The following is a 12,604-nucleotide window of genomic DNA, read 5'->3' on the forward strand; positions in this document are numbered from 1 at the left end:
AGTTGAAGAAGATTGGACCGTAAGAACTTTTGTTCCAGATTAGGGAGCAAACGCTGAACCATGTGACAAGTATTTGCTCTCATTAAAAAGAGATTAGGGTCGTAATCAGCGATGCTGGGCCTGCATCACGGGATGGCGCCTAAATCTAATCTGGACATTTATCCCAGCGCTTGTCATGTGCTTTGACTTTTCAGTGGCCATGAAGTTATACTGTATTACTATACGTACAATCCTAGCCTCAAGGAGAAAAAAAACAACAACTGGCAAAATGCTAATCTCCACTACGATGTCTCTCAGGGCCATGAGAAGGTCACCCATTAAAAGAACCAAAATATTTAGCTTCATGGCTCCAGATTCACGGAAGTAGCTTTTTATTTCCTCATTAAGTCTCACACAAGGATTTCTGAAAACTTGCTAATCTATCAGATAGAATAGTGAGCTGCTGCTGACCCTGAAGACGGAGGAAGGTCACCAGCCTGAGAATATGGACGGCCTCCAAAAACGGAGAAGCCAGCAGGGAAACAGGGGCCGCGGCCTCACAACCACGTGGAACTGAAAACTCCCCCAAACCCGAATGAGCCTGGAAGCAGCAAGAACTCAGGCTGACTGACACGTCGGTTTTGACCTTGTGAGACCTGGAGGAGAGAAACCAGCTGAGCTTACACACTTCCCACAGAACAAGGAGACGGTAAACGTGTGATGTTTTAAGCCCCTACATTTCTGGTAATCTGTGACAGCAGCAATAGGAATCTTAGGCACCCCCAGCTAGAGATGACTAGACTGAAAGAGAGAGATTAACTTTTCCACGTTCACACAGCTCCCACGAAACCGAGCTGCAACTCAGATCCCGGCAGTCGGACCTCAAGAGCACATGATGTGATTGGTGCGCTCCAACAAAGCTTGCCGTCACTAGCATCATTATTACACAGCACCTAGCACACTGTCTCAGACGTGTAAACATTTAAGAAATGTTCCTTGAGTCAACAAATAAACAAGCAAAATTGGTGAGCAGTCGGGGGTGGGAATCTTCATTCATTTACAATCAATTATAGCTTCTTAGGTCCTGGGGAGTATGCGGGGAACAACCTATTCATAAAAGCCTACAAGAGTGTCAGGTCACAAAATGTTTTATACCACATGTAAGAATAAACAAAACACGAACCGTATTTCTTTCTAAATACGCATTCACAGAAGAATGGGAAAAATAATCATAAAACGCCAGCTACCCTGGATTAGCCTGAATCTTAGCCCCGCATTTCATTCCTCAGGAGTGGAATCGCTTCTTTAGAGTGACGAAAAGTTTATATACATAATTATATCTTATGATTAATGGAATTGGTATTTTTCCACGTAAAAGGAGAGGTTATATTTTTACAGCTCTCTCGCAACCCTTGCCCATGACACCATTCTCAGAAGCCTCACGCGAATTTCCCAAAGGGCAGGATGATAAAGTGACTAATAAAAATTAATAAATTACAGCCTATTCTTAGATGCTATTAATAAAACTACAAATCTTATCATTCTGATTAGCTTCTGCCAGATGCAGAGGCGTGTTTATTGCCAAATTAGCTGGTATCTACACTGACACTCCCACTCCCAGAAGGAACCCACATGTTAAAGCAAAGGCAAAGGGCGCAGAAGAACAAAGAGGTGATACTTCACATTTCAGTCCTATAGCCAAAAACTAACTCTCCATGAGACCTAAGTAGTAGATCAGCGTATGTATTCTGTGGGCATCCACCAAGGGCTGAATGCCTGTCAGTGGGGACGAAGACATAGCTTAAAAATATAACAAGCATGTAAAATAATCTATCTAAATATCAAAACTAAGAGCTCACATCTAGGCTAAATGTTAGACACAAGCATGTAACAGCTGAAGAACCTGTTTGTAATGTGGGAATGTCTGCACACAGGAGCATGGGAAAAACCGTCATAGCATATAGGAGGGGGAACCTCCCACAATGACGCTCATCTTCAACAGTACTGGCAATATCCCAGCCAATAAAACTTGGCTTTCTCCATAAATCTAGTGCTATATTAAGCGAGCAAAGTACAGTAAATATGTAGTTTCAGTGCAAATCATGCTACTACTACTCTACCCGCCCTCCACTACTGATGCAGCTGAAACTCGTGCTCAGATGTAAGTAGACTGGATTGGTGTAAGTCACAGGACACCAGACCATCAAGCCCAGAGTTATTTACGACTGTTCTGGATGTCTTCTCCTTCCCCTTAAGTCTTCAAATTGCTCATGGACTCAGTGTAAAACTTGACCATGTCCATGGGCTCAGCCAAGCAGGGGTTCAGGACACAGCTTAGCTCAGTTCAGGCAGAGATGCAGGTGTCTAGTAAGCTCATCACTTGACATCCCTTCAAACTGATATTCTTTACACAAATTTTCAATATTTTATGTGAGTTGATTCTACTGATACAAGTTGTTTTACTTCTTTTTTTAATAACTCATTTGTTGGCTGTTCTCTCTTTCCCTCTTGCAGCTCAATCGAAACAAGACCTCCTCACAAAAGCATTCATGAAAAATGCAGAATTTACTGAGGATTTCACTGGGTTTGCAATAATTTGTTCCAAAAGTCCCCAACAGACATTATCTTCTTGGACTTGGAGCTGCTGGGTCTCTCTTTTTCCTCTTCAAGCCCATAATCTTCATGCTATTATAAAACTCTACTGTCTGTACTATGAGGATAATGAAAATAAAAAAACACAGACAATAACAGGTATTATCAACAATGTAGAGAAATTAAAACTTCCATTCATTGTTGATGAAAACATAAAATAGTACAACTACTTTGGAAAACTGTTCTTTAAAATGTTAAAGTCACCATTTGACTCAGCAATTCCACTCTTAAGTAGATACCCAAGAGAAATTAATACATATGTCCATACAAGAACTTGTACATAAATGTTCATAGCAGCATTATTCCTATTAGCCAACAGGTGAAAACAACCCAAATGTCCATCAATGGATGCATGGATAAATACAGTGTAGTATAGTCATACAATAGACTATTACCCAGCCATAAAAGGAATGAAGTACTGATGTATGTTCCAGCATGGATGAACCTTGAAATTTATGCTAAGTGAAAGAAGACAGTCACAAAAGACCACATATTGTGTGATTCCATTTACAAGAAATGGCCATGATAGGAAATCTGTATAGGTGGAAAGTAGATTAGTGTTTCTCTAAGGCTGGTAGCAGTGGAGGGGGGAAGTGGGGAAGGAATGGGGAGTGCCTACTAATGGCCTTGGAGTTTCTTTTCAGAGCGATAAGACTGTTCTAAAACCAGATAGTAGTGATGACTGCCCTCTATGAACACACAAAAACCACTGAACTGTACACTTTAAAAGGGTCAATTTTATGGTGTGTAAATTGTATCTCAATAAATAAGGAAATTCTGTTGGCTCTAAAATCCAGTGTAGGAAAAAGTTAGATGAGAACTTTCAGTCAAAGATGACTGTATCTACTAAATGGGAAGGAAATCCAAAAAAGAAGGGATATACGTATATGTACGAGTCACTTCGCTGTACAGCAGAAAGTGACACAGCAGTGTAAAGCAGCTATACTCCAATAAAAATAAAATAAATAAGCTACAAGGATATATTGTACAGCACAGGGAATATAGCCAATATTTTATAATAACTTGATGGAGTATAATCTATAAGAATTTTGAATCACTATGTTGTACACATGAAACTAATATAATTTTGTGAATCAAATATACCTCAATTTTAAAAAGTAGATACATTTTAAAAAAAGAAACGAAACTGTCAAACTGTTTTTCAAAGTGCTGTACCATTTTTACATTCATACTAGCGGTGTGTGAGAGCTCTAATTCCTTTATATCATAACCAACATTTGTATGGTCAGTCTTAATTTTAGTCATTCTGATATGTGTAAGTGGTAGCACATGGTGGTTTTAATTTGTACTTCCCTAATGACTAATGATGTTGAATAGATTTTCATTTGTTTAAAAAAAAAAAGCATATATAGTAAAAAGTGAAATGCACTTCCAGAAACATGCACCCATCCACATATAATATTTTTAAACAATCACCTCAATAATAATACATAAGTCATTTACCATGTACTAAAAAAAAAAAAATGAGTTTATCTACTTTTCCTCTTAATAACTCACTAAAAGGACAAGAATTTATAAGCCATCCATCAAGGATAAGGAGAACACAGTTGAAAGGACAAGGTAGATGGAAGATTTCAGTAAGTTTACATACACACATATTCACACGCGTACCTCAAGACCAGTTGTTCTAATGCAGAATAACTTTGCTCAGTCATGACCTCTCTTCCCAAATCTGCATAATCCCACTCACTACCTAATACTACCTCACAGTGTCAAAGGTCACTAAGAGGAAAATATTTATATGTGTACTCAGCAAACAAACGATCATCTAGTTATCTGGATCTACAATCTTAAGAGATTATAGGGGATTATAAACAAGAATGAGGCTTTTCCCGTCACATGGATCTGGAGGGAAGCAGAACCAAACTGGAAGATCATCAAAACGTATAAAGTCATGTGTGGAAACCCGGGTTTCTTGGCACCACAATTCTCATTTATTCCAGTGGAGGGTTCACACATCTGACTGACTGGCAGCTTGGACAGATATGCAAATGGCCATGCTTTCTGCTCTGAGTTTAGGTCTTTACCCAGAAAAAATGCATAATGTATATATTTGGCATTGCTTATAGAAAACCTAAAAGGCATATGCTGAAAATGGAAAGGGCTTAAACTTGGAGTTTAATATAATGATTCTCTTTTTCATAGAAACAAATTTGTGAGGGCTGAATAATTTTGAAAGAAAAGGAACTCAATAAGAAGGAATGAACCTAGGGGAGGAAATATTTCATATGCTTCCTCTGGAGCTCACTCTACCCAAGGAGTAATGACTTAAGAACTAGTATTGTAACTAGCCAACATCTGCATAGTACTTTAAAATTTGCAAGGCAAAACCACCCAGCTAACGTCAAACAGTACAAGTGGCATTATGATACTTATCAATAGAACAGATAAAAGACAAAACTTATCTAGTGAATACCTCACGTAATGAAGAAAACCAGCACAGGCTGAAGCGCAAGTCAGTGTATGAAATTAGATTTCTTTACAATTAGGCACTGTGCTGATTAAAATGGCATTACTAGGGTGGTTTTCTTAAGAAAAACAGATGCTGTCTCAATTATCAAATGCTCGTAAGCTAAAATTCACAGGTACTTAACTCTCACATATTGTTTGAACAGCTGCTATTATAAAATTCTATCCCATTTAAAATCAAGTATGTGGGGGGAGGCAAAGGAGAATGTCCATTTAAAGAGACGCACTGATCACGTATTCTTCCCAAGACCCCACTAAAATGACAGTAAAATGATGTTTAAAAAGTATAAGCGCCCGCAAGCAAAAAAAGAACAGCAGAGAAGACAGAAGGGGATGAGATTTCAAAGCCATTTGGAAGTGAATGCGAGTGACTGAAAACAGACAGGCTGTGTGAAAGCCCGTCAGGCTCCAGGGAGCTCCCACCACCCTGAGTACCCAGGCGAGCGTGCCGGCAGGCAGGAGTGCTGAAGTTTAGGCTCTTCATAATGTCAGTGTGTTCTTGGACATCTGAGATAGCTAAGGGCTAGAGCAAGGAACACAGTGGAAAACGTAAAGATCAGTGAAAATGTGCTAAGAACTAACGGGTCCATTAGCTTACTTCCCACCTCCCTCCCACTCCTGCTCCTGAGGAACTCAATGGTTGAAGAGAAAAATATGTCCACACATTGACATTTGTGGGTCCCCAATGAAACAGCTAGATTTCTCTATATCCCCACCATCTACTCTACCTGAAGTGAGATACACCAGTAGACAAGCCCACTGGCCCACATGCAAAATGTTATTCCTAAATCACAGCAGCCAAAGATCTTCATATGTTTGAGTAAAGAGATACAAAAAGAAATATAAGGGGGAGAAAACCAAACCAAAAGCCTTATTTGTATCTCAGAAAGAATAAGAACAGAAAATGCTATAATACAGAGCACTTTGAAACAGAGCATAAATATGTTGGCTATTAAAATCGAAAAGCTAAAATTTAAACAAACAAGGTTGGAAAATAAAGTTGACTGAATTTCACAGAGAACAGAATTAAAAGAAAATCATCAAACCTCTAAAGGCACAACACAAGATAAGACAGGTACATTTCCAAGACCAAAAGACAATATTTTCCAGGTTGAAGGGATCTGCTGAGTGTCCAACACAATAGACGAGAAGGGACTGCAGGGGAGAGCAGGTCCAGGAAGACTGGTGTGGGAGGCTCAGGGTGACACCTACTACCGGGGGAGAAGAAGCAAAAGGGCCAAAGAGGAATCGCCCCAGAAATAAAGAATTGATAAATTATGCGATGTTTTGAAAAAAAATAGGTAATGGTGGATTTGTTGGAGCAATTTGAAAAAAACTGCAGATATGTTTTCATTCACATAAATTTCTATAAACCTCAGACAAATATTAACATCAGGCAATGCACCTCACACAGGCACGCACCCTCACATAGTCTTAACAAGGTAAAAATTAATTATGAATTCAGCTAAAATTATGATAGAACGATACTGGAGTAAGTAACAATGTAACAGCTAATTCCGCATATTTCATAAGTGGAAGCAATGAGATGATGTCTGAAAGTGAGAGATCAAGATAAAACATTTTATTATCAAATGGAAGCAAATACCAAAAGAACAGCTAGATAAGTGAAAACTGATTTGCTCTGGGAAAGAAAATTAAGGGCTGCCAAAGGGTGTGTAGGGGTTTTCTATAAAAATCTTTCCATTTTGTTTGATTTTTTAATAAAACCGTATGCATGTATTAGTTTGACAAAAATATTTCTTTAAATAAAGGAAAATATGTCAAAAGCAATAAGATGATGAATTTTATTGAGAGTCATAAAATCACTTAACAATGTGCCACTTCAGTATTTGATTAATAATGTTACTGACAAACCACCAAACCCAATTATATTATATTAACCACCCATCCCCCCCACCTTCCTGAACACACGCTCTGTGCTCACTGTTGCAATCATGTACCTCTGTTTTCCAAACACCTTTGCTCCTGTAATCCTTTCTTCCTAAAACGAACACCATCTGTGGGAATTCTACCAGCCCTCCAAAGCCCAGCTCAAGTACTAATTCCTTCTTCCATAAACCCTCCTTATCATCTGACTTAGAAATGATTCCTCGCTGTCAACCCCACTTTATTCTGTGTATCCTGGCTCTCTGTGTACATGTTCTAGTTCCCTAATAAAACTGTAAGCTCACTGTTGGCAGGACAGTATCCTACTTTTCTATGTGATCAATAAAATACCAAACAATGCCTTCATCTCAATTTAATAATTGAAAAAATTTCAATCACTGATTTAATATAAAAAAAGTCCTGTATTATATATAACAGGCCACATTTGCAGGCTTATGCTTTCATTAAAATTATATAAAATATTTTTAAAAATAAAAATTGATAACTGGTAGCCATTCCAAAAATATTCCCAAATGAATTTCTGGAAGATATGGTCCATATTGTGTGATTTACCGGCTCAACCAACAACCAAAACTTCAAGTAGTTTCAATTAACTTGGGCAAGAATTTTGAAATCTTCATTTAACTCCAAACTGGAACTCATTTTGTCCCTTTTCCTTCCTCCTCCTTAATCATTAGGCAGGTAGGTGCACTTATTCTTCTGTAATTTTTTTTTAAGAGACAGGGAAGTTAGGATACAGAAAGGATAAAGAAATCAATTTTAAGGTTAAAAGTGGAAAACTTGAGGGAAATCACACTAAATGGCTTGTCTTCGTATAACTAAGAAACCAAGGGGTGGAAGCGAGGGTTGAGGATAAATTGGGACATAAGTACAGGGAAGGAAGACTGTATTAGAACTACGGATGCCTGTGTCTCATCTCTAGAGATGATGATTTAATTGGCGTAGAATGTAATGATCTCTGGGATTTTTTCAAAGCTTCCCAGATAATTCTTCTGGGCTTCCACAGTTGAGAAGCACTAACTTAACATTTATTAAACATATATGACTGACACTGTTTTAAGTGCTTTAATGGATAAACTCAGTATCCACAACAAACTCAGGAAGTAAAAACTACTATGAACAAACTACTACAACAGTTAGGGAAACTAAGTGTGGTGGTTTCACAATGTCCACAAAGTCTGACACTTCTTCCTTCAAAAGATGGTGCCTAATTCCTCTCCTCTTGAATATGGGCCAGATTAAGGACTTCCTCCTAATGAACAGAATGTGGGACAAATGATGCTATTTGACTTCTGGGGCTAGGTCATTGAAAAGATAGCCTCCATCTCTCTTGATGTGCTCACTCTGGGGGAAGCCAGCGACATGTTATGAGAACACTCAAGCAGCCATCAGGAGAGGCCCATAGAGAAAGGAACTGAGTCTTCTCACCAAGAGCCAACACTAAATTGCCAGCCATGTGAATGAACCACCCTAGAAGCAGATCTCCCAGCCCCAGTCAAGCCTTCAGATAATTGCAGCCCTTTGACAACTCTTGAGAGCAACTCCCTGACAGACTCTGAACCAGTGCTGCCTAACTAAACCACACCTGAATTCCTAGCCCACAGAAACTATGACAGAAAATACAAGTTTATAGTAGTTTTAAGAAAACTGTTACATAACAATAGATACCTAATATACTAAGGCACAGAAAGCTTAAGTAGCCTGTCCATACCAATGCAGTGGGCAGTGGGCAAACAGATTTGTAACCAGTCAGAATGGACCCAGAGCCTATGCTCTAAGCCATATGTTATCATTCTTTCTTCAAAATGAAGACTATCCTATCTGTACCTCATTAGAGTTGATGCTGGGATCAAAAGAGGTTATATAAATAAAATATCTTCTAGGTATTATGCAGTGAGGAGTCACTAGCACCTATTATCACTAAAAGGAATAAATTCTTAAAGAGACTCAATATTAAAATACAAACAAAAATACAGAAAATTATTATCCATACAAAAAACGAAAACACACCCCAGTAACATTTTTTCCCACAGCTTATCATTTGTTTTAAACTCATTCCTTGCTCCTAGCTCTGCTAGTCATCTTTAAAGACTTCCAAGAAAAAAACATCAGTTCTGTAGTCATGATTTCTATACCAGAGACTACCTAGGTTAGCATCCACTGTAGGCATTTTACTAATTAATTTTTAATCATACATATACCAAACTGTGATAAGTTTTTAAAAGTAGTGTTATGGGGCTTCCCTGATGACGCAGTGGTTGAGAATCCGCCTGCCAAAGCAGGGGACACGGGTTCGAGCCCTGGTCTGGGAAGATCCCACATGCCGCGGAGCAACTAGGCCCGTGAGCCACAACTACTGAGCCTGCGCGTCTGGAGCCTGTGCTCCGCAACAAGAGAGGCCGCAATAGTGAGAGGCCCGCGCACCGCGATGAAGAGTGGCCCCCGCGCGCCGCAACTAGAGAAAGCCCTCGCACAGAAATGAAGACCCAACACAGCCATAAATAAATAAATAAATAAATAAATAAATAAACCCAAAGTTAAAAAAAAAAAAAAGTTGGTAAAAAGAGAATGTCTTATTAAAAAAAAAAAAAAAAAAGTAGTGTTATGGACTAAATTTCGTCCCTACAAAATTCACAGGCTGAAGCCCTAACCCCCAACGTGACTGTATGTAGAGGCGGGGCTTTTACAAAGGTAATTAAGGTTGCGTGAGGTCATAAAGCTGAGGCTCTAATCCAAAAGAACTGATGTCCTTACAAGAAGGGGAAGAGGCAAGAGAGCACACACACACAGGACAGGCCATGGGAGGCAGCAGTGAGAAGGCACCACTTGCAAGCTTAGGAGAGCTCCAAAAACTACCCTGGCCAGCACCTTGATCTTGGACTTCCAGTCTCCAGAACTGTGAGAAAATACATTTCTGTTGGTTAAGTCTCCCAGTCTGTGGTATTCTTTTATGGCAGCCTGAGCTGACTTATACGCACGGTATGATGGAAAAAGCTTGGGCTTCGGAGTGAGGCAGATCCTAGCTCTGCACATTCTAGCTGCTTGCTCTTTGGTAAGTAACTTACCCTCCCCAAACTTCACTTTTCTTATCTATGAAATATTTGTAGGAGTAGCTGTAATGGAGTTTGGAAGGCACACATATGTAAAGCCTCTAGGCAAAATCTTGGCACAGAAAAGGTACTTAAATCATGACAAAAGGCATATAAAATCCCCTTGCTGTCATCAGTTTACAGCTACAATATTGTCCACACGTAAGTGACGCTCAGGATTATAAGTATGAACACGGTTAAGTCTACAAAGATGACTATAAAGTTCACATCTTCAGCCCTGATACCCCTCTCCCAAGCACTGATGTTCATTTTATCCATTTAAAATGAGTTCCTCATCATGGCCCCATAATCTTCCCTTCTTGACTTCCATTATTGTTATTAACAGACCAATTACCAAGATGCCACACCAGGATCTCTCCTCTTTCTTCAATAACAACAGCTGGATCTCTGAGATAGGAGACAGACAATAAAGTCTCCACAAAGAGATCATGAGATCCTACCAAGCTAATAGCAGCTGAGCCTTTGGGCTAAGTCCCAAATTCACCTGAAGGTAGAGAAGGAGCATTAGTCAGTCACAGAAGGTTCCTAGAAAGTTGAAGACTGGGCTTCTTCATTTCAGGACAAAAGATCAAGTCTACCAGGCTGAAGCATTTTATAAAATGTTAAGACCCACCCTAGGTACAGATAGAAAAGATTTGAATTACTGAAGACAAAACAACGTTAGTTGCTTTAAGCCTTGTCAAAGCACAGGAGTTGGCAGGGAGCTCTCCCCAGTGCTATGTCAACCTTGCCTCAGAATTTCCTTCCTGATTTAATTGTTTCCATTAAACACCCTCTGCTGCTGTGGCCTTCACAGGTCCCATTTCTGTGGGCTTCACCAAAGTTATGGCCACCAGAGTCAGGCCACCACGCTACTCGTCCCACAGTTTTTCAAGTCACCTAAACTCAAAACTTAGGGTTATCTTTGACTCCTTTCTTATGCTCACCCTCTAATTATCAGCTATCATGTTTCTGCTCATGTTTTCTCTCTAATATCTCTGTCTCTGGTAACCTTCCTTTAAAATTCCATTACCAGTTTCTGTTTGGGATGATGAGAAAGTTCTGGTAATGGGTAGTGGTGATAGCTGTACAACACTGGGAATGCACTTAATGTCACTGAACTGTATACTTTAAAATGGTTAAAATGATCAATTTTACATTATGTATATTTACCCCAGATTTAAAAAAATATTCCATTGCCTATTACTTATCAGATACAGGTCGTTAGGACCAAGATTTCTGCCAGTATTCTAGATAGTCCCCCTGCACCCAGCCTCTCCCTATCCAACCATCTTACACAGCACAGCCTGAAATACTGCTTCCATCATATGACTTCTTTCTTCAAGTACTTACTACTTACAGATAAATATTAGTTCCTTCAGCCTAACGTTCAAGACCCTCTACCACCTAGTCTCAACCTACTTTTTAGATTATATATTTGGCAAATTTCCTTTAGCTATGGACAACTCTGTCAGACATTCCTGTCTTACACTGACAGTGTTTTTACTCACGCCCTTTCCTCACCTAGAAGATTTTCCTCTCCATTCAAATTAATTTTACATACCCCAGTTTTACTTTTTTCACCAAGTATTCTCTGATTACCATAATCCAGATTGGCTTCCTCCTCTCCTTGTGATCACCAACTGAATGCATTACTCATCTGAAGGACTACAGAAGGTATGCAACATACATTCTACCTCCTCAATTAAATAGCACACTCCTTGAAGTCAAGAAGTTTAATCTTTTATTTCTTGGGACCATCCAGTATATAAGTAGATGGTGTTAAATAAATATTGATGGATTGATCCAACTCAAACAACAAAAAGAATATTCCATTATGAGGCAGAAATATTTGTATTTACATTATAGAAGATTTTTCAATAGAGAGCATTCAAATACTGTAAAGGGATTTCTAGTTAATTCTAAATTAAATGAATCCTATCCTAAAATCATTTTATTGCTTGCCATTCATATTTATTCCCCAAACACATCTGAAATTATTAAAATAAAAAATAGATCTATTACTGGCCCACCAAGATAAGGATAAAATATCAGAAGTCATGGAATATAGCCAAACTGAGACAATTATACTGGAAACCTAAATAAAGGAAGGCAAGTTGGTACAGAGATAGGTTTAACATGACAACAGAAAAGGATAATCACTGAAGATCCTTTAGAGTCTCTCTCTTAAAGATGAATTGTCTAAAGCAGGCATCTGACAGAAGCAAAAGGCTCTGGCAGAAACCAACTTTAGATAGAACTTTCTGATAACGCCTGGTAGGCAGGTATATTGGTTTGCTAACTAAAAATATATACAGTCTCAGAGCTTTAGACACTAGACAAAGTCTAAAGTTGATAATTATCTAAAGCTGATAATTTTTTATAAAAAGGAAAGAATCTAAATGTCCATGCACACAGGGGGCCACTGTTGATCTATAAGATCAAAGGGTGATCTAGAGCACGGGTTTGCTCACAGGCGGCAGTCG

At 38.9% G+C, this 12,604-nt stretch overlaps 1 protein-coding gene across 6 annotated transcripts in view; it reads right to left on the bottom strand.

The window, feature by feature from the left end:
* FAM13A (family with sequence similarity 13 member A) overlaps positions 1-12,604 on the bottom strand; it is a 340,103-nt gene that overhangs the window by 287,590 nt on the left and 39,909 nt on the right. The window lies entirely within an intron of this gene.

The sequence above is a fragment of the Balaenoptera acutorostrata genome, chromosome 5, assembly GCF_949987535.1.
Source record: "Balaenoptera acutorostrata chromosome 5, mBalAcu1.1, whole genome shotgun sequence".
Classification (NCBI taxonomy): domain Eukaryota; kingdom Metazoa; phylum Chordata; class Mammalia; order Artiodactyla; family Balaenopteridae; genus Balaenoptera; species Balaenoptera acutorostrata.